This window comes from Dermochelys coriacea, chromosome 1 (genome assembly GCF_009764565.3).
Source record: "Dermochelys coriacea isolate rDerCor1 chromosome 1, rDerCor1.pri.v4, whole genome shotgun sequence".
NCBI classification, from domain to species: domain Eukaryota; kingdom Metazoa; phylum Chordata; order Testudines; family Dermochelyidae; genus Dermochelys; species Dermochelys coriacea.
Window position 1 is genome coordinate 305,168,346 of NC_050068.2, and position 22,295 is coordinate 305,190,640.

Below are 22,295 nucleotides of genomic sequence, written 5' to 3' on the forward strand. Positions count from 1 at the left end.
TGCAACGCCATTGCAGTCTATTTCCAGCCAATTCTTCCCAATACGTGGGGTCAATGTCTCCCTTTTTAAGATGTACTTTCAGGGTGTCCTTGTAGCATTTCCTCTGCCCCCCGTTAGTCCTCTTACCATGACTAAGTTGAGAAAAGAGGACTTGCTTTAGAAGACAAGTATCAACCATCCACACACAATGGCCAGCCCAGCGAAGTTGATGTTTCATAATCTTCGACTCAACACTGGTGATGTTAGCTGCAGAGAGAATGTTGGCCTTGGAGCGATGGTTTTTCCATCTGATACAGAGAATCTTCCTGTTGGTATCACTCCAGACACTTAAGGTGGCTTTGGTATGTCACCCATGTCTCACACCATAAAGAAGAGTGGCGATGACTACTGCATTGTAGACCAGGATCTTCGTTTCCATCTGCAGATCTCTGTCAATAAAGACATGGAGCAACTTTCCAAAGAATACACTGGCACAATGGATCCTATGTTCAATCTCTACATCAATATTGGCTGTTTGGGAGAGGTGGCTACCAAGGTAAGGGAAATGCTCAACGTTTTCCAGGAGTTCACTACTGATGACAATTTGTGGGAGAAGGGGGCAACTTGTGCTGGGGCATGCTGGTGAAGCATCTTAGTCTTCCCAATGTTGAGGGAAAGTCCCAGGCTATGATAGGCGCCTTCTAATGTGGATTGCAAGTCAGCCTCAGTGTGTGTGAGGATAGCACAGCCATCAGCATACTGAAGGTTGGTAATAACAGTCCTGGTGACCTTAGTTTAAAAATGAAGACTTCACAGGTTGCAGAGCTGACCATCAATGTGATACTCAATCCCAATTCCAGAAGAAAGGTGGTCATGAATAAGAATCAAGATCATGGCAGGATGGATGGAAAAAAGGGTTGGGGCAATAACACAGCCCGGTTTGAAACACCAGTATAGAGGGTGAGTGGGTCCAGCTCCAACCAATTACAAAAGATGGTGGTGGTCATCCCACGATGAAATAGCCTGAGAACGCAAATGAACTTCAATGGACAGCCAAACCTAGACATCACAATTCCATAATGCTTCATGACTGATGGAATCAAAGGCCTTAGTTAGGTCAATAAATGCCATAAACAATGGCTGGTGGTGTTCTCTACATGTCTCTTGGATCTGTTGTGCTACAAAAGACTTGTCAGTGGTGCCCTGAGATAGACTCTGAAATCACGTTGGGATTCCAGAAGGACGTCTTTGGCAAGAGGGAAGAGATGCTTCAAAGGGATGCAAGCAAGGATCTTCCTGGCAATGGAGCGGAAGGCAACGCCTTGGTTCCCTTTCTTAAAAATGATCACAAATATTGGCATTCTTTAGGTCAGACGGTTAGAGCACTCCTCCAGGAGGCAGGAGATCCAGATCCAATTCCCCCCTTCTGCCAGATATGGAGCAGGGATTGGAACCTACATCTCCAACCTCTCAGAAGAGTGCCCTGGCCACTGGGCTTTGGAATACTCAGGGGCAGGGTTCTTTCAATCTCTTCTGTTGAAGATGTTCCACTTTGTATAAATAATTAAATAGTTATTAGCCCAGAGAAAATATTAGAATGATTAAGTTATGAAGAGTTAAAATGACAGAGAAAGAGTGTTCAGTAGTTAGGAAACTCTCTTTGGATGTGGGGTACCCAAGTTCAAGTCCTCGTTCCACTATTTAGAAAGTGAAATTGACAAGAATATTCCAGGTGGGAAGCTGGGCGAGCTGAAAAAAATTCATTTTGGTTCGCCTAAACCAGATTTTCTGGAAATACTGTCTCACAAAAGAGTTTGCTTTTCATCAATTGGAATGAATTTTTTTTTAAAAGTGAAATTTTTCATGCTAAAGGATTTCTATTTCTGGTCAGCTTTATTAAGGACTATTGAGGCATTTTACAAGTGGATACTGAAGGAAATATCTGTCTTCTGATAGCCAAGCTTCAATCTCCAAGATATTTTAAATATTTTTATATTGAGTTAGATAAAACAAAAGTTAGCATGTAAGTTTCCGCTACATCTAGCAGAAACAAAACATATCAGTTTAACAAGGAAATAAACATGGACATTCAAAAATATTGAATTCAACCAGGGATTCCAAGGCTTGTTTTAAGTTTTTGGGCTTTTTCTTATTCTGTACAGCAGTACTATGTTGACTTTACATTGCAAGTCCTCTGTAACCTGTTCTGTATGATGAGTGTTTTAGATGATTGTCAGTGTCAGGTTATGCAGTTTGGGGCACACAAGGAGAGGATATTTAGAACTTTCTGCATGATGCTGACTACTCACAGAAACACAGAACTCAGAACTGAAAAAATACTAATAGGACCACCCAGTTCAGGACTCTGCTAAATGCAGAATTGTCCCTTGTAGGTCTGATCCGATGTCCATTGAAGTGAATGGGAGTCAAATCAGACCCTGTCAAGATTCCTTCCCCACTCTGAACTCTGGGGTACAGATGTGGGGACCCGCATGAAAGACCCCCTAAGCTTATTTCTACCAGCTTAGATTAAAAACTTCCCCAAGGCATAAAATCTTTGCCCTTGGACTAGGGTATGCTGCCACCACTAAGCACTTTAACAAAGAACTAGGGAAAAGGACCACTTGGAGTTCGTCATCCCCCATTAATCTCTCCAAGCCCTTACACCCCCTTTCCTGGAGAGGCTTGAGAATAACAAGTTGAGCACAGACCAGCTTGGGTTTCTTAAGACCCTAAAAACCCAATCAGATTCTTAAAAAACAGAGCTTTATTACAAGAACAAAACAAAGATAAAAGAAAACACTCTGTAAGATTAGAATGGAAGATAATCTCACAGGCAGTCAGATTCAAAACATAGAGAATCCCTCTAGTTACAAAAAGACACAAACACAGGAATACACATTCCCTCCAGCACAGCGAATTTACAAGCCAAAACAAAGAAAACCTAACACATTTTCTAGCTAGATTACTTACTAACTTTACAGGAGTTGGAGAGCTTGCATCCTTGATCTGTTCCAGCAAAGGTAGCACACAGACAGACAAAAGCCTTCCCCCCCCCTCCAGATTTGAAAGTATCTTGTCCCCTCATTGGTCATTTTGTGTCAGGTGCCATTGAAGTTACCTTAGCTTCTTAACCCTTTATGGGTGAAAGGAATTTGCCTCTGGCCAGGAGGGATTTTATAGCATTGTATACAGAAAGGTGGTTATCCTTCTCTTTATATTTATGACAAACCCTATATTCTAATATTTTGTACAGTCTAGTTTTAAATGTGTCCCAGATGATGGCTTATAGCTTACATATTTTGCTGTTCAGAAGATTTTTCTGATAGGTAAGCTTTTCTCTCTCTCTTTCTTAGACCTAAGGCCCCCTCTAAATAATTCCCTCTCATTTTTGGTGTTTATTTGTAGATTGTTATCCTGCCGCTCTTTAGTTGTCCCTTATGGCAATTGCTCATACAACAGTCATCATGGGGAACATTTGTAGCTTGCCCCTACACTTAGAATAGGCAATAGTATGCAATTCCCAACTGTTGTGCTGACTGATAATGGGCTTGCACAAATAATGGTCTTGATTCAGGAGAGCACTTAAGTATATGCATAATTTAAGTTAGAAATGTAATAAACATTAAACAGTGTTGCAGATATATCCATATCTATATATCTATCTATACTGGGAGATAAAATTTATTTTCAAGCTTTTTAAGAGCATTGTAAGGAATCATCATCCATCACGCATAATCTACTGGGGACCATTGTATCTGCCAGAGTGATAGCAGTTGATGGCATGGCACCAGGCATTGTGTATTCAAGGTTTCCCAGATCTGGCTCAATCCTGTGAATTCCCAAATCTCTGAGGTGACCCTGCAGGCAGTCCCACATAGGGTTAGTGCATGCTCCCATTTGAGTGTCGATGGAGAGTTTGAGAGCATGCTGTGCCGGGGTGGTTTTGTCCCTCCATGCGATATGGCCAAAGAGTATGCAATGCCACATTTGAATATTCTATCTTGCAAGAAATGAAGAGTTTTACAAAATATACCCAGAAAACTATGATGTACTTTGCAGTTTCCTTTTAAGTGATGGTAATAGCTACTGGAAGAATAAAATAGTATATTGCTTGTAGACATTTACTGAACTGTTCATTTGGCTATAGGCAAATACCGTTCAGATCAGTGCCAACTGACTGAAGTGTAGTGGGGCAAATTTTTTTTTTCAGCTAGTTCTTCTGTAATAAATCTCTTTAAATTTTTGACAATCAGTCATGTGCATCATATTATGTCAGGTTAGTCACATGATTTTATGTAGCCTGCTGGTAACATCACTTTGCATTATAGATTTAAAGAAATATCACTTCTTTTCACATATGAGTAGAAGATGGTAATCACCTGACAAGATTTCTTCTGCTACCCATGAGAAGAAGTAGAGTATCAGATCTAATACTTTCCACCCCCAACAAATAACTTTCTGTAAATGCTTGTGCATGACAGAATTCTAGCAGATAGTTGGTATTTCACAGCTGGTGAAACTCTTATTGCTTACCTCTGATGTCTGCATCTTATCACTGTGAAAATTATTTAGCAACTGCCATATTATTTATAGGTATGAATTGCACAAATTAATCTAATAAATAATTCATTTTTTGCTGTGAATTAACAGGCTGCCACAGTTAAAAATCTATTTGTGATTTGGTATCAATTGTTATGGTGTCTTGTACTTAATTTCCTCAAGCCAATTCATTTGAAAACTGTAAGTTACAATGAAAAGAGTGTGAGTTTTTCTTTTTTTTTAACTTTACACACACAGTCTACAGAAACCTTTCAGGTTGCAAAAAATACCATCATGCTCTTCAATGAGAATTCTGTCATGTACAGGCATTTACAAGAAGTACTTTGATGGGGGAAAACATTGGCTCTCATCCTAACAATATGGCAGTCTGTCACTACTATGCCACAGGTTTGTAAACAAAAAATTAGCTTAGGTGAATAATGATCCATTTTTATAACTTGAACCAAAAAAAATAGCTTTTTTTCCCCACCCACAGTAAGACATAAGAATGTCATTGCGGACCTAACAGAAAGACAGTCGCAAGTTTGTTTGCTAGTAGACTCCTAGGGAGCTGAACACAAAAATCCAATAAATAATTAGCTCTCCTGTGACAGGCTTCTGAATTACTGTGATACATTAATTGGACAAAATTAGCATGAATTAAGGCAAATAAGTATAACATGTAATTTATTACTTACTAAGCATGGTGCTGCAGTGGAAGCCTCAGATTTCCCTTAAGATTGCTTTAACAGCTATAATGCATTCCTTAATTTACTCTGTGGAAAATCAATTTTTTCAGAGTTCATTAAGCACCAATATGTTACAATGCAACTCCCTAGAGCATACAGCCACAATACATTATGCAAATTCATGGCAGCATGGTACCAATATGTAAATAGCAATAATACTATTGTCAGTTGCCTATTGATAACTACACTGGAAGCATAATAACTGAGACTTCTTCAAATCTGTTGGTTTGTTTCTGATATTCATCTGTAGTCCTATCAAATATCATTTCTTAGGAGACTTGTGGTTCTGGAGAGAGAGAGCTTTTCTTAATGGACCATTAATGTGAATGTTCTGAAGTTTCTGTTTGCAAAGAAATGGCATTTTTGAGTTTCCTGCACATTTATGAGCGTCAACCTTTTCAGAACGAAAACTAAATAGTTCAGTGTACGTGCATAGTTGGACATGGCTGTCTATGGATTATGGCGAAGCAGGTTAATACATGGACTTGAAAAGCATTCATAGTTTAGAAGGCCTTATGCAGAAATCTAATAAGCATATTTTGCACACAAAAAGGTAAAATAATAAGATAAATGGCATGAATTCCAACTAATCACGTGAGTCACAAGAAACTGGTATTAAAAGAATGAAGTCTTCCAGACTATTTGATATTCACCTTATCATATCATGGACTCCAAAGCTATGCCTCTGGAGCTCTCCAGGAGATTGATGTAACCAGTGGAAGGATAATTTCAACATCATTCTATGTTGAAATGAGGAGGAAGGTGGTGGTGGTGAAAGAAGATACCTGTGGAAAGGTGAATGGCCACAAGTCACCCTTCTACTTTTCTTTCTTTCATCAATTTGTTTTGAACAGTCTTCATTTTGATTAAAAATGAAGATCAAAATTAGTCAGTTTAAAGACCATATGGTATCATTCCATGGATCTGCAGGTGTATGGCACGTTATAGGCCTTAGAAAGCAGAGAACTATATTGAATTGCAAATATAAAGTCTGAATAGTTGGTTTAAGTCCATAATTAGACCCTGATCCTGTGAGTTACTATGCTTAGGAAACCCCCTGTGCCTACACAAATCCCCATTATAGTTAATGAGTCAGAGGTCCAGCAGCATGCAGTCACCTGCAGATTTTGGGGCCTTTGGGATTTTTTTTTTTTAAATCATGGATGCTTTACTGCTTAGTTTTATTATAGTCAAGGCTATAGACTGGCAGGGCCAAGCAACTTGGGCAATCTCTTTTCAGCTGCAGAGGAAACAGCAGCTGAGCAACTGGCTAGACCTACAGTTGATTGCAGCAACTAGTCCACCAAAGAATATCCTGTTACCTATTGGCTTGGTATTGGCATGATCAGAGTTATATATAGAGTTATGCAGAATTCTTCCATCAACCTAGCTCTGTCTACTCTGGGAGTTAGGTCATCTTACCTATACCACTCAGGGCATATCCCTGAGCTACATAGCTGGGTCTACCTAACTCTTTAGTGTAGACCAGGCCTTGGAGTGTCTGAATTAAGTACAAGTTGGGACAGACAGTTAAGCATAAGGGGTAACATATTGCAGAAGGTCATTTGAAATGAACTCACACAGAAAAATGATAGAAGACCAAAACACCGTACCACCCGCGGACAAACACTTTTCACAAAGTAAGCACTCCATATCTGATCATTCATTACTTGTCCTCAAAGGAAACCTGCACACCTTCAAACGGTGAGCCTGGGAACTTAAATTCATAACTCTGCTAGCCACTAAAAACCATGGACTTACCAGGGACACTGGTTTCATGACTCATTAGAACAAACTGTAACAAACACCTGCCTGCTGTCCCCTTAACTCTGAGGCTAATCCTGCTTACCCTTTTGCATAACAATCTCACCCTGATTGCTCACTCCATTTCAAATGACCTCCTACAACATATGATATCTCTTATGCTTAATTATCTGTCCCAACTTGTATTTAGCTCAGACACTCTTATGTCTTTCCCCAGACCTGAAAAAGAACTTTGTGTGGTTTGAAAGCTTATACTTTCTACCAAAAGAAGTTGGTCTCAAGATATTACCCTGCCTACCTTGTCTCTCTCAAGTTCTGGGATCAGCACAGCTACAACAACACTACAAAGGGGGAAAAAAAGTTTTAGTTCTGGACAGGCTTCTCAACATCAAATGGTGAAAAATCTTGAGAGTATTGGTGGTGGTGGTGGTGGTGCAAAAAACCTACAGTATAATCTTTAGTTTAAAAATACAATGGGTAGTGGTTGGATTTTCACTTGTTAGAAAACAAAACTGATAAATAAAAAGGAATTACATTTTTAAAATGAAAAATCTCTTGTGGCAAAGCCAGTGCTTGTTTGAGATTAGTATGAAATACAGCATCAGCTTTCATGTTTCTGGAGCTCTGAGCGAGACCAGATTATAGTGCCCTATATGGGTCAGAGATGGAAGAGTTTAAATTTCAGAGTGCGTCTTTCACTTATGTGCCTCATACAACCACTTGCTTAAAGTCTCCCTGAGGCCTGCCCTGATTCAATACAGTATATTGTGGAGTCTAGCCGTAACATTTGTGACATTTTATGATTGGCTCTGGTAGTTCATGGACTTAACACGTTGCAGAGGTACAGCAGTAGCTCAGAAAATAATGTATGTCAAAGATTTTTACTGCTGCATTTAGGATGTGTAAAACTGTGTAAAGCTTCCACGTTTTACCTGTGGTTTTAGAATTTATTACTGGTTTTAGAATGTATTCTTTAGGCAAAGTAATATGTATTTCTCATTTTATTCTAATGTTTACCTGTTTACTCTTGTACAGTAGTTAGTTAAGAAATTTTTACTGCATTCCTCTTGATTTTTTATCTTTAAAAATAATAATATGAAGGAATTCATAGGTAACATACTACAGTTTACTGCGGTATAAAGAGTGAGGAAAATTTTAGGGGCTTAATTTGTAATCCTAGATTGCTAATAATTTAGAATGTAATAGAAGATTATTTATTAGCAGGATTTGTCCAAAATAGCATGTTTAACTACAGCATTTAAATGTAAAAATGGAGAACCAATGTTGTTAACTTATATCTTTATTCTAATTACATAATGGTAAAATAATGTTTAACTCACTCTAAACTGCAATGAACTAATTAAGCTGTCTTTTTATTTATTATTTCACAATGTTTAAAGTAATTATTGTATTTTAAAACTATATTTTCATGTTAATTTTCACAATTTTTAGGGGAATTCAAAATAAGAGTGAAATTTATTTTGCTCATTAAGATGTTAGTACTCATGACTACATAAACCAGAAATACATTGAAATATGTTATTCTGAATATTTAGAATGATCTATAACATTTTCTGCAATTGTGCATAATATTGACGGCCTCAAGATCTCACAGTACAGCAGTTTCATTAACTAGCAATGTAATAGTCAATAAGCATCTCTAATCATTTATAATGAAACAAAACAATGCCGGCAATTCAAAATATTGTTTCAAAAGGATTCCTGACACTAGAGACCATATATAAAATATATATTCCCTTCCGTAAAACACTACATAAACAACCCTGTATTTCATTGCTTTGGGGGGAAAAAATCTAACTTTTACTTTGATGATAGAGTGTACTCAGGCATGCAGACGCTTTCAAAGCTAACCCAAAAGCTGCTAAATAAATGCTTCTGGTACCGAATTTTCCCCCCAGTTACACCCATAATTGGTTTGCACTGATGTTACAGAAAGTAGAATTGGCCCACTCTGTCAGTGTCCTAGTTGCATTGGCTGTTATAGCTGTGTTCTACAACAGAGGAAATGCAAGTTCATAAAAATACTCTTAAAGCCAGATTTGGTCGAGCACTTAAATGTGTGTTTAAGTTCCATTAAAGTCAATGGGAGCATGTACTAAAGTGCTTTGCTGAACTGGAGCTTAAGACTCAGTTGAAAGTCAATGGAAATTTGAATAAATATAGCACTAACACAGTATGTCAACTGGGCATAACTCACACATCACATCATGAATGACTGTGGTATCACTCCTCATGGAAAAATGATACTAAGAACATGAAGGCTAGAAAGGAAAAGATAATAAAGAGTCCAAAAGCCCTGGGTAAATGATACGTACATGAATGCATATACACTAGCTTAGTATTGCCTAAGCTATTGCCATAAGTGTGAACCAAACTCCCATGGATTTCAGTGAAGGGTTTTATTAAGACTCTAGAAAGACGAGAGTCCTTCTGATTAATACCAAAATACTTACTCTCAAGTATTACACATTAGCCAGGAGTCTTTTTTTTTTCTACTTGAGTGTAGGTATTTAATAAATGGCTACAGTTATAGGAGTTTCAACAGAAACATGCCAGAATTTTATTGAGTGCGCAATTTCATGTGGAAATCAAATGGCAAGTATGGGCTGAAACAACCCTTTTGTCTGTAGAAGGTCTGATTCTCTGCTTTGAGTTGGAATTTATACAGGTCATTATTTTACTGCTTTGTTTTAGTATTGAGAAAATGGTGACAAATAAATTAACTTACCTTCTAAGCAAACACAGCTCTTTTTGCCTTCCCTCATATTCTCTACAAATGTAGCTATTTCTTTTTGGTCTTTGTTGCCACTGAAAGTGTTGTACGTTTTTGGCCTGCGCATCCCTAAAGCAGTCCCACTCCTTGACCCAGTTTTTTTAAGAGTATCAGCCATGTTAGTCTGTATCCGCAAAAAGAAAAGGAGTACTTGTGGCACCTTAGAGACTAACAAATTTATTTGAGCATAAGCTTTCGGGAGCCACAGCTCACTTCATCGGATGCATGCAGTGGAAAATAAAGTGGGGAGATTTTATATACACAGAGAACATGAAACAATGGGTGTTACCATACAGGTTGTAACAAGAGTGATCAGGTAAGGTGAGCTATTACCAGCAGGAGAACGGGAGTGGCGGGGAACCTTTTGTAGTGATAATCAAGGTGAGCCATTTCCAGCAGTGGACAAGAACGTGTGAGGAACAGTAGGGGGGAATAAACAAGGGGAAATGGTGTTACTTTGTGTAATGACACATCCACTCCCAGTCTTTATTCAAGCCTAAGTTAATTGTATCCAGTTTGCAAATTAATTCCAATTCAGCAGTCTCTCGTTGGAGTCTGTTTTTGAAGTTTTTTTATTGAAGAATTGCCACTTTTAGTTCTGAAATTGAATTACCAAAGAGATTGAAGTGTTCTCCAACTGGTTTTTGAATGTTATAATTCTTGATGTCTGATTTGTGTCCATTTATTCTTTTACATAGAGACTGTCCAGTTTGGCCAATGTACATGGCAGAGGGGCATTGCTGGCACATGATGGCATATATCACATTGGTAGATGCGCAGGTGAACGAACTTCTGATAGTGTGGCTGATGTGATTAGGCTCTATGATGGTGTCTCCTGAATAGATATGTGGACAAAGATGGCAACGGGTTTTGTTGCAAGGATAGGTTCCTGGGTTAGTGTTTTTGGTGTGTGGTTGCTGGTGAGTATTTGCTTCAGGTTGGGGGGCTAAAATGATGTATTAATACTGTGTTTATATTAAAAGAGAAATGTTGTTGTGACACTGTATCCTATATTCTTCATAGAGATGATATTATGATATAATTATGACATAATTATAATATATTTTATGCAAGATAAGTCATGTAAGATATCACTGAAAAAGTTATGATTTGTTGAATATGATTATCCTATTTGTATGCATGTATCATTTTTGTATCTGAAGTTAGGAATATTGACTATGTATTTGTATTTCAAATGTGTTTACATCTAGGGGATGCCCACTAGGCAAAAGGCTCTCAGTCTAGATGGCTAGCTGGGAAGGGCCCATTTAAGTTAAAGGGCCATTAGGAAAACAATAGGCCTTAGGAGAAGCTTATCTATTTTTCCTCCCTTGGTATCTTGCTGTCAATTGAATTGTCTCGTTAGACTGACCTCACACTTGGTAAGGCAACTCACATCTTTTCATGTATTTACACCTGCTCCCGTATTTTCCACTCCATGCATCTGATGAAGTGGGTTCTAGCCCACGAAAGCTTATGCCCAAATACATTTGTTAGTCTCTAAGGTGCCACAAAGACTCCTCATTGTTTTTGCTGATACAGACTAACACGGCTACCACTCTGTTTCCTGAGAATGCTACAAACAGCCTCCGAGTAATGGCTGCTGGGACACTACAGGGACATGTGACTAGGTCACCTGGTGCTGGACTCCATCTTGGAATATCAGTACTTTTCCATTGACTGGTGTGGGAACCAAGCTTTGAAACAAAGGGTTCCTGCCATATATAAAAGCTATATAAGGCAGGGGAGTGACATCATTGTGGTTCTTCACTGACTCCTCCATTCATAGGAGACTCCTGAAAACACCTAAGGAACAAAGACTGAACTGGGGAAAGTGCTGGACCCAGGCTAAAGGGATTTTTAGCCTGTGAATGGAATACCTGGGGATTCCAAGCTGTAAGCAAGTGTAGCTTGCCCCTTAAGAATCTGCAGCCTGCATGTATCATAACTTTGGGTGAGGATCTGCTATTCATATCCAATCTCTTTAGTATATTAAGCTTAGATTGCATTTTTATTGATTTGCTAGGTAATCTGCTTTGATCTGTTTGCTATCCCTTATAATCATTTAAAATCTATCTTTTGCAGTTAATACATTTTTTACTTTGTCTAAAACCAGTGTGGGGAAGTTAGAACTTGGGGTAGAAAGCTATTGTGTATTCCTCTCCACATTGAGGGAAGGGGCAAATTTCATGAGCTTACACTGTATAGTTCCCTGTTCAGCACAAGACTGTATAGTTTTGGTTTTGCACTCCAGAGAGGGTGCATACCTGAGTAGCTGAGAAGTTCCCTATCTGGAGTCTTCCCATACAGGGACTGGTCTCAGTGTGTGCATATAACTGCAGCTGGGTGTGTCCCTATCTGCATGTGTGCTGGTGAAAGTGCAGGCTGGAGCCTGGAGAGGGCTTGGCTGCCCATTATAGCAGTATAATATAAAGGGAGCCCAGGCTGGTGGGTCAGGGAGCTCAGTGGTACTGCAGTTCCAGCTGTCACCCCTGCGGGAACCCATCACAGTTGTCTTCTCCTCCTCCTCCTCTCCTCTTTCTGATGAACACAGAACCAATTTGAGGTGAGCTGAATAATCCAGATACTGCTAAACAGTGGGTGAAGTTGATTACCCAAGTATGTGGCAGAGGTAATTAACTGTCTGTCAACAGCTAAAAACTGTTAGTTTTATTTACTTTTCCAAAGAGAAATGGAGTCCATAAGAACACAAGAGCCACAGAAGACTCTCCAAATAATCAAAGTTAATCCCTTTACTCCTACCTTTATTACTTGGTGTCCTGTGCTGTATTGCTTTTATGACATAGCAGTTATTAGAATTTGAAAACATCATGTCTAATCGCACTGATCATGAAGTTCACCTTCATCTTTGTGTGTAGAAATTGTTTTTATTTTCTTTAAGAACTCCATCTAAACATATTCCCATAGAGCTGGTTATTTGAGATTAAAAAAAAACTGGACTTTTTGTGTGCATGGCAAATCACATGAGCAAAATGAAAGGACCTTCTACCTAGTTTCTTATGTATTATATTGGTTATGTCATGCTGCCCTGCTGAGCTGTCCACTGGTTTCCCCCATCTCCAATTCATCAAATTCTTTACTCGACTACCCTTTTCTCTTAACTTGGGACATTCTGTCTCCTCTGCTCCACTGTGATGTCAGCCTTGATACTACATTTGTTCACTACCACCTATGAATGGAATGCCATTCCTGTGCTGACCCGCAAAGCCACTACCTTCTCTGCATTCAGAGTGAGATGCCTACAAGAAATAGCTATGGGCCTGGATCTCCGGCACCTTGCACTTGTGCATGTAGACAGCTTCTACTAGAAGGGCCTCTGAACTTAACTGGGAGTGTTCCAGTTGGAAAGATCCTGAGTGATGCAATCCCGCCTTGGGGACTATAACTCCCATGATGCCTTGGGAGACAGAGAGAGAGAGAGAGAGAGAGAGAGAGACTTCCACTTTAGGGGTAGACATGCCAAACCTGCAAAAATAAAAAATGCAGAAACTGGGCTTGTTTTTGCTTAATTGGCTTGTGAGTTGCTTGTTAGCTAGTTTTTGCCTTGTAGCTTGCTGTTTGTTGTAGTTCAGGGATTGGCAACCTTTGGCACGCGGCCCACCAGGGTAAGCCCCGTGGTGGGCTGGGCTGGTTTGTTTACCTGCCGTGTCTGCAGGTTTGGCCAATCGCAGCTCCCACTGTCTGAGGTTCGCCACTCCAGACCAATGGGGGCTGCGGGAAGTGGTGGCCAGCACATCCCTTGGCCCATGCTGCTGCAAATCTGTGGACGTGGCAGGTAAACACACCGGCCTGGCCCATTAGGGGCTTACCCTGGTGGACCGCGTGCCAAAGGTTGCCAATCCCTGTTGTAGCTTGTTGCTTCTTTTTTTTGATCGACAATCAGGGGCAAGGGGAGCAGAGAGTCAGGGGTGCACAGCGGGCCCAGCACAGTCCCAGACTGCACACTGGAAGAATCTAGTCACATAGAGTATTGGGGTTCTTAGCGACTGCCTTGTTTTGGCCTTGTTTTGAAATGGGATTAGTTTGTTTTTTGGCTTATTGTGAAAGTCGGGGTGCTTATTTACCGCGTGAAAGTTGGCAACTGTGTCCAGGGGTTGCAGAGAGAGCATACAGTGGGCTCCATCTTAGAGGAGAGCTGAGACTTGAGCTCTGTCCAAACCAGGAGCTGCTGCTGAGAGTCTACTGGGGCTTTGACCAAGCAGGAAGCCTCAGAGGTGGCTGGTGGGCTTCACTCGGAGCCAGCGCAGAAGCTGTTGCTTCGCCAGAACCAACTCAGGTGGGCCTGCAATGAATGCTGTGTAAGTAACCACGGCCTTTGTTGTTTGGGAAAGTGCTTGCAGGGGAAAGGGGACAGCAACCCTTAAGAGGTTGCCCCAGTCTGAGAAGAGACGAAGTGGTCTTATTGTTTAATCAGAATCCAGGGTTACTGTCTTCATGTTAAAACAACTCCCACCTTCAGAGGGCTTGTGAAGCTTAGAATGATACAAAGTTAGAATTGCTCTGCCTCTTGTTGCCTAAGCTGGACTGTTTTACTGGCCCAATAAAGTGCTGTCCTCAGCTTCATGATCTTTAAGCGCACCCACTCAAGCAAGTGTTTAGAATTCTGTAATTCAGTAGAGTGTACACTCGGGGTGGGGTAAATGGTGCCAGTGTAAATGCAAACTGCATTTGTTAATTGATTTAGTGATGTGCCCCTTACTGATTTATATTGGTTATAACATTTTTCAATTAATCTCCATCGATTATATCATGGGTTTTTTTAAGTTAAGTGAAGGTATGTTAACTTTAAGTGATCAGTGGTTGTATATTGAATTAGACCCATTGCATAAATTAGCTTAGGTTAATTCCTGGATGCCCCCTCAGCCTCCAGGGGAGTGTGCACAGGGCCAGCCAGGTGGAGGCACTGCCAAGATTAATTTCCTTTATATGTAAAAGGACTTCAGCAGAGGGGTGGGTAGAGGATTCCCATCTATCCAACATCACCACCGGGAAACTCAGGATCTCCTTTACTGTTGACATCATCAGGCCCTGGGCACTGTTGCCTGATCCTGAGTAACCCAAGAAGGAAAGTGTGTGTGTGTGGGGGGGAGATTACATGTAGTTATTCACAGCTGTGCATAAAATGCTAGCATTATGATTTGCTTTGTACATGTGTAAATAACTACACATGGTGCAAGGCAGTGGACAATCAGGTCCAAAATATATTATAAAACAATCATCCATGTTTTAGTTTGTTGAAAAATCAAGACATAACCCTATCACTACCTTAACTGCTTGTTTGTATATTATTTCCCTTTCACTTATCCACTGTCTGCTTTTAGATTGTAAACACTGTAGAACAAGGACTGTTTCTTCAAATATTATGTGCAACACCTGGCACTTTTTGAGTAGTATAAATAATAGTTTAAATCCCACCTAACAAGGTCTGCAAGTTGTGAATCTTGGCTGTTGGCATCCATTTTGTCTAAGAGAAATCTTTCTGAACTAAACAGGACTGTCATCACACAATCTATTTCAGTGCTTGGCAAAGCCTGAATCCTTTTCTTTGCATCCATTGCTTGGTCTCCAGTATCAAACTTCTCCTTTCTTTACTTGCACTTTGGCACCAAAGGAGTCTTTATGTTGCTTCCTTGTGAATTTCTTTTCCCAAGGGTCTGGAGTGATTGGTAATCTTATAAAATCGGTCTTCATGGGTGTTGTTTGCTCTCACATGGATTATGATCAACAGGGAACCTCAGCTTTATTCAGGCTATCCGGCACCTGCTTGTCACCGCATTGGTTTTCTCTCCCATGAAGTAGCATACCAAAACAGTTACAGACAAGTAAAACTTTCCTCTTACTTTTTACTGTAGGCATGTTACGGTTTTCTTTCAACAATTGACTGAGAATGCCCACAAAAAATCTTGAAATAATTGCTAAATAGCAGATGTTGAACCAAGCAGCAGTGCAGTACCTAATATGTGTAGTACCACTTAAAGTGAATAACCATATGACTTCAAACTCCTTCACAGAATGGTGCACTGATTCAGAAAATAAATGGAACCTTCTGCCAACCCAACCATATCTAGAACTGAACTAAAAACAAATGTTTTGCAGATTTGGTTGATGGTTCTTAGCAGAAAAAACTTGAAGGAAGGATCCTTGAGAACTATTTTTGTTCTTTCCTTGCCTTTTATGTGTGCTCCTTTACATGGTCCTGTTTTCCCTTCTTTATACGATAGCTGTGATACTGAATGCTTCCAGTCCCAGTTGGTCACCACAGGATGCAAACATTCAATGCAAACTTTTTCAGCTAATTTTTATGCTGGGTAATCAGCCAGAAGTGGGTAATATTTAGGTGCAAATGACTAGTGGGTATTAGGATGGCAATTAGTGTCTTCTAGCATCCTGAGACAGGGACTCAGCTATTCCTCTTGTGTAGTAGAGGTCATGGCTTTTTCATCCATTCTTTTCCTTTCCTTTTAATTCCCTAAATCCCATAATCCAGCAATGTATTATGCAGCACAGACCAGGAAGGTGGGCTGTCGTAAATGCTGCTTTATGGATCAAGCAGTAGGAAGTACTCTTCCCCCAGAGACTGACGGCTTTACATCAATGACAGCCTTGAGTTTGATTCTGAAGTTACCTGTAGCATAGCTGTGTGGCAAATCATTATCCAGCATTCAGTTTTTTAAAGAAAACATGTAATTTGAACACTGAAGCACAATATGGCCATTTTCTCTGACTCTGAGAACCTTTCTCATTGATCACCTCTTTATGTGTAACAGGTAGGAGACAGAATGTATTTTGTACTTTTTGAGTAAAGTGCCTGAATAATCTCACCTGCTATAAACAGTGCATGTGAATTTTTGTGACACAAAACCAAGATTTGCACATAAATATAAATGGAATATGAGAAATGTCAGTCTAGCTTTATCTGCAAAACAAAGTTATATAATCGCACTCAGTATCATGTAAAACTAAAATCAGTGGACAAACATATTTAGAGATATTCTGAATTACGCTGAAAACATTTTGTAAGCCTTCTGTCTGCTTTCAACATGTTTTGGACATTATGCAAGGAGATAGAATAGAGAACATGGTATTTCTCCATCTGGAGCTTTCATACAATTCATTTAACAGCTAATCCTGCAATGAGCTCTGCATGCACAAACCCCTGTTCCTGCATGCATCTCATTGCAGAATCACAATTTATAGATGTAAGGAGGACCAACAGCACAAGGGGCTGTGTTTACCTTCAGTATACCTGTCTGGGATAAAATCCTGTTTCCAGTGACATCAGTGGTAAAGTTCAGATTGACTGCAGTGGGGCTAGGATTTCATCCCTGCTTTTGGGGTTCTGTTTCTTCATGGCTTTATTATGGCAATTAACCACAGCCCTTAGTAGGGACAAATATGCTCCAATCTCCCTGGTGTGCAGGTGGAGAGTGCAAGCTGCATCATCTTTGAGGGTTGTGTTCAGCTAGCTCCACAGTTTAGTGTGTACCTATTGGTAGTCAGTTAACTCCATATATCTGCGTGAACAGGGCCCTGGGGATGATCCCTCTGGTTCTTGTTTGTGGTTCACAGATAAGAAAGGCTCCTTGGCTCTCTCCCCCCAACCATCTATGCCAGGACCAGAGACAGCCTGACCTTTTCTATTTTAATCATTTTGATTTTAAAACATCTGTGTCTCTTCTAAGCTTATTTTCCCCATATTTTTCTATTTTTCTCTTCAGGTTATGCTGCTGTGCTCCTGAACATCTCTAGCTATGTGTGATTTTTTTAGGTATCATCCTCTTTTCAGAAGCAGAGATGCATGCTTAGATGTGAATAAAGAGAGAGTTATCCAAAGAACATCCATACATGAAAAATGTTAAGTCTAACTTTTTTTCATACTTTCATTCAATTCATTTTTCAAATGTAATTAGCATGTCTGTGACTGATGGCCCACCTCAAAATCTACATGTCCAGAGGACAGCATGATGTTACACATTATTTTAGTTGGACGTTTTCTTTCAACTTTTTCAGGGCATTATATCAGTATCCTAATTATAGTTGACTGTATTCTTTTAAAAAATAATGACCGAGATTAATCCCTCTGCTGGCACAAGTGCTGGTGTGAGGAGAGAGGGAGTGGTAGTTTGGTTCCCACAGCCTCTGAATAGAAGAGAAGCAATGTGGACTCTACTGCTGGCCAATAAAAGTGTAACTTGTATTCATTTTTTTCATTCAATTCATTCTTCAAGTGTAAAGTGATTATGGCAGAATTGTTTAGAGCAGCGGTTCTCAAACTGTGGGCCGTAACCCCATTTTAATGGGGTCACCAAGGCTAGCGTTAGATTTGCTTGGGTCTGGGGCAGAAGCAAAAGCCGAGCCCCACCACCCGGGGCTGCAGTTGAAGCCCGAGCCCTACTTCCCAGGGTTAAGCCAAATCCCAAGAGCTGGGTAGCGGGACTCAGACTTTGGCTTCAGCGCTGGGCAGTGGGGCTCAGGTTACAGGCCCCTTGCCTGGGGCTGAAGCCTTGGTCTTTGGCCCCTTCACCTGGGACACTGGGTCTTGGATGGGCTGAGGCTTCAGTCCCCCCTTCCTGGGGTTGTGAAGTAATTTTTGTTATCAGAAGGGGGAACCCCTGGTTTAGAGCACCCAAATGTCAATCTTCTTGAGATTTGCTTGCAGTAGATTAGTGGGCTAAGATCTGATTATCAAAAAGATAATGTATCTCTCCATGAGCTGCCAAGCATTCTACAAGGATGGTGCAGCTACCTGCGTATGGGGTTGAATGGAATCTCAGGAGTAGAAGGTGGAGTGTTTGTAGTGATGAAACTCCATCTGGGAACTGTTCAGATCAAAGTGCAAGACCTACTTAGTTGCTAAAGCCTTTACCCGATAATGTCTTCTTTCTCAGGCCCAGATCATGACAGAAATGTTCAGGGAAAAAACAAAGGAGTAAGAAGAGAAGAAAAAAAGTGCTGTATTGAGAGGTAGATGTTATGGCTGTTTTGTACATCAGAATGTACTATCTTTATATTTTTGTTCTGCCATGCCATGGTGATAAGTAGTTTAGAAATATAATGATGAAGAGAGATTCTTCCTAACCTCTCTCTTCCCAAGCATAAGGGAAGGTTCCTCCAGGAAACAGTTCCCTATACTCCTGCAAACATCCTTGAAGAGCTGTGTCTCAGTGACACTAACTCTGATTTAGGCCTTGTCTACACTATGCATGAAAGTCGATCTAAGCTAGGCAATTTGAGTTTCGTTAATAGTGTAACATAGTCGACATAGCTTAAATCTACTTATTGTGGGGTACACACTACGCAAGGTTGATGGGAGATGCTCTCCCGTCAACTCCCCTTACTCTTCTCATTGTAGTGGAGTACAGGAGTCGATGGGAGAGTGATCTGCGGTTGATTTAGTGGGTCTTCACTAGACCCACTAAATTGACTGCTGATGCATTGATTGCCACCCCCAGTAAGTGTAGACAAGCCCTGAAGAGGCCTTAAAATGTCTCTCTTTGCAGTTGTCTGTCAACATTGCTCCATATCTCAGCCAGGAGGGATGACTTCTTTTGAAGTAAATGGTAGCTCTGCCTGCCTATGGATTGCATGATTTTGCATTCCAAGGACTCTGAACATTTGTCATTTTAACTGTCTTTATGACAATAAAACAAAGATCTGATTAAAGGTAAAGTATCAGAAAATTTCAGGTGTATATTCTAATATTTGTTAGACTGTTGATTGACAGAGAAAAGTTAGGCCTTACCTTTTTGTTTTCTCACATTAATGCCTTTTATACATAGGAAAAATGTGTGTGTGTGTGTATATATATATATATATATATATGCATGTCCCTTTATTTGTACATTAGTGTAAAGCCAATAGATTTGTTTAGAGTTTTTCATTTTATATACAAGGGTACTGAATGAATAGAATGATAGCAATTTGTTAAGGAATGCTTTCCTTGACCTTCTGCAAAGTAGTATAAATGACTTCCCTGCCTTCTATTCCCTGAATAGAAATAATAGCAAATTGTTTTATTTATATATATTGATAAGTGTTATTTATGGCTTATTTCCATTTATCTCCATGTGAGTATGAGAACAAGAAAATAAGGAAAGGCCACTATACCTTCAAGTTTTGATCCTTTTAATGCACCCAGGAGAACATCTGATTGTTTCTTGATGAGTCCCAAGGCTCATTTGTGGAAAGAGCTTATTGTTTTGTAAAGGAGACCATCCACACTTTATTCAAACTCCTTGTAACTGAATTATAGGATGCATATAATAAACTGGAGACAATCACTAATTCTTAATCAAACAGGATGCATTTGCCTCACATGCATGATGAGTCCTTGAGAAATAGATGGCACACGTTGATTTGTTATAGTGTACCCAGAGCAATTATTTCACCTGCTCTCTGTACTTGTAAATTGCCAGCTGCAGTGGAGGATGAGAGAGAGAGAATGAACTACACATGATATAAGTGAGTTATGTGGCTTAATGCAATATTGAAAGGCACTCAGAGCCTATAGGAGTGAGAGTAGTATTAGAACCTATATAGAAGAGACTAGCATTAAAGTCCATTTTATGCTTGCCATTTATCTTGCTGCTACTTGCCATGACTCAGTGAAATACCTTTTCAAGATGCTTTTGGTCTAAAATGAACAAAATATACTGTACAGTACTTCTCTGATGCCTCAATGCTATAAATCTGTTTTGGTGAAATGCTTGGGACATCTAGATGCCTTTGCTACTGTTGCATTTCTTGTGTGTGTGTCTTGTCAAGGTGTCCAACTCATTATCCTTATGGGGCTTTGCATCTTCTGTAGTTATGTAAGGCCTAATCCTGCTCCATTGAAGTCAATGGAAGCTTTACCAAACTTTGGAGCAAACTTTGCATAAGTGTAAATGACTGCACAAGATGCAAAGTAATGTAGACTGTCAGGCCCAAGGTGTTCTTACATGCCACTGAAGGTGTCTTTACATCACCTAAAGCTGGGCCTCTGATTTTTAGTTTTTGCTGATTTTTGTTGTTGTTGTTGAGGTTATGTAAGAGTTGTAAATGGTTTACATTTTATTTAGTCTGCAGAAAGTATTACATTCAAGCATCTCTGTAGTTCTTCTTGTAATGCGTTTTGATTACTTTTGGTAACTCAAAGTAATATTTAATAACTGTTAGTTTTCTTTTAGAGAGTTCTTACAAACGAAACAAGACTTCTTAGAGTTACATGGATAATTAACTGGAAGGCTCTCTGTCTCTTGGGGGACATCAGCTATGTAAATAAGGAACTGAAATGTTAACAAGATATGCTAGGGAATTGCAACAAGTTTCATTACACTAAAAATTAAAATATTAAATGTAAATCCTAAATGTTTTAATATATTGTTACAAATGAATACATTTTTACAGAGCAAAAATCTGTTTTATGTTTTGGTATGTAAGTTTTAATTTTTGGAAAGATGGTATTCTGAAGTATTATCTAAAAAGTAAGCCACCTTTGGGAAACATAGATTACAGTGTGTTTGTTTTCTTCTCTAAGAATTCTTAAGATATAAGCTTATACTAAAGCTAAATGAATTCTTTGCATTGGTCTTCATGGCAGAGAATGTGAGGGAGATTCCCAAACCTAAGCCATTTTTTTAGGTGACAAATCTGAGGAACTGTCTGAGTTTTACGTGTGATTAGAGGAGGTTTTGGAACAAACTGATAAACTAAACAGTAAAAGTCACCAGGACCAGATGGTACTCATCCAAGAGTTCTGAAGAAACTCAAATGTGAAATTGCAGATCTATTAACTGTGATATGTAATCTATCATTTAAATCAGCTTCTGTACCAGATGATTGGAGGATAGCTAATTTTTTAAAAAAGACTCCAGAGGCGATCCCAGTAACTACAGGCCAGTAAACTTCAGTACCGGGTAAACTAATTGAAACTATAGTAAAGAACAGAATTATCAGACACATAGATGAACATGATTTGTTGGGGAAGAGTCAACATGTTTTTTGTAAAGAGAAATCATGCCTCACCAATCTACTAGAATTCTTTGAGAGGGTCAACCAGCATGTGGACAAGGGTGATCAATGGATATAATGTACTTAGGTTTTCAGAAAGCCTTTGACAAGTTCCCTCATCACAGGCTCTTAAGCAAAGTAAGCTATCATGGGATAAGAGGGAAGGTCCTCTCATGGGAAACAAAGGGTAGGAATAAATAGCCAGTTTTCAGAAAGAAGAAATGTAAATAGTGGTGTCCCCCAAGTGTCTGTACTGGGACCAGTACTATTCAATATATTTATAAATGATCTGGAAAAAGAGGTAAACAGTAAGGTGAGAAAATTTGCAGGTGATACGAAACTACTCAAGATAGTTAAGTCCAAAACAGACTGTGGAGAGTTACAGAGGGATCTCACAAAACTAGTTGACTGGACAAGAACATGGGGAAGAAATTCAATGTTGATATATGCAAAGT